At 40.0% G+C, this 1289-nt stretch overlaps 1 non-coding gene across 1 annotated transcript; it reads left to right on the top strand.

The window, feature by feature from the left end:
• Nucleotides 1–755: 755 nt before the first annotated feature.
• On the top strand, nucleotides 756–863 carry LOC112745295 (small nucleolar RNA R71). The gene has a single exon (XR_003173232.1). It is a non-coding gene; the product is annotated as a small nucleolar RNA R71 (small nucleolar RNA).
• The last annotated feature ends 426 nt before the right edge of the window (nucleotides 864–1289 follow it).

Genomic DNA, 1289 nt, shown 5'->3' with positions numbered 1-1289 from the left:
AAGGTAATGGCCTTGCACTCTCTTTTTGAATTCTCTTCTGTATTGCTTGGGAGAGTACTAGGAGGGATTTCAGTGACTCTTTTACTCAGTTGGCCCACTTGTGCCTCCAAATTTCTAATGGAGGACCTTGTTTCATTCATGAAACTTAAAGTGGCCTTAGATAGATCAGAGACTATATTTGCTAAGCTAGATGGATTCTGCTCAGAATTCTCTGTCTGTTGCTGAGTGGATGATGGAAAAGGCTTGCTATTGCTAAACCTGTTTCTTCTACCATTATTAAAGCCTTGTTGAGGCTTTTGTTGATCCTTCCATGAGAAATTTGGATGATTTCTCCATGAGGGATTATAGGTGTTTCCATAGGGTTCTCCTATGTAATTCACCTCTACTATTGCAGGATTCTCAGGATCATAAGCTTCTTCTTCAGAAGATGCCTCTTTAGTACTGTTGGATGTAGCTTGCAATCCATTCAGACTCTGAGAAATCATATTAACTTGTTGAGTCAATATTTTGTTCTGAGCCAATATGGCATTCAGAGCATCAATTTCAAGAACTCCCTTCCTCTGAGGTGTCCCATTACTCACAGGATTCCTTTCAGAAGTGTACATAAACTGGTTATTTACAACCATGTCAATGAGTTCCTGAGCTTCTGCAGGCGTTTTCTTTAGGTGAATGGATCCACCTACAGAATGGTCCAATGACATCTTAGATAATTCAGACAGACCATCACAGAATATATCCAGGATGGTCCATTCTGAAAGCATGTCAGAAGGACACTTTTTGGTCAGTTGCTTATATCTCTCCCAAGCTTCATAGAGGGATTCACCTTCTTTCTGTTTGAAGGTTTGAACATCCACTCTAAGCTTGCTAAGCTTTTGAGGAGGAAAGAACTTGGCTAAGAAAGTCGTGACCAGCTTATCCCAAGAGTTCAGGCTATCTTTAGGTTGAGAGTCCAACCATATTCTAGCTTTGTCTCTTACAGCAAACGGGAAAAGCATAAGCCTTTAGACCTCGGGATCAACCCCATTGGTCTTAACAATATCACAGATCTGCAAGAATTCAGTTAAGAACTGAAAAGGATCTTCTGATGGAAGTCCATGAAACTTGCAATTCTGTTGCATCAGAGAAACTAATTGAGGCTTTAGCTCAAAATTGTTTGTTCCAATGGCAGGGATTGAGATGCTTCTTCCATGTAAGTTGGAATTTGGTGCAGTAAAGTCACCAAGCATCTTCCTTGCATTGTTATTATTTTTGGCCATGTCTCCTTCTTTTTCGAAAATTTCTGTTAGATT

This window comes from Arachis hypogaea, chromosome 14, assembly GCF_003086295.3.
Source record: "Arachis hypogaea cultivar Tifrunner chromosome 14, arahy.Tifrunner.gnm2.J5K5, whole genome shotgun sequence".
NCBI classification, from domain to species: domain Eukaryota; kingdom Viridiplantae; phylum Streptophyta; class Magnoliopsida; order Fabales; family Fabaceae; genus Arachis; species Arachis hypogaea.
This window is presented reverse-complemented; position numbering and strand designations above follow the sequence as displayed.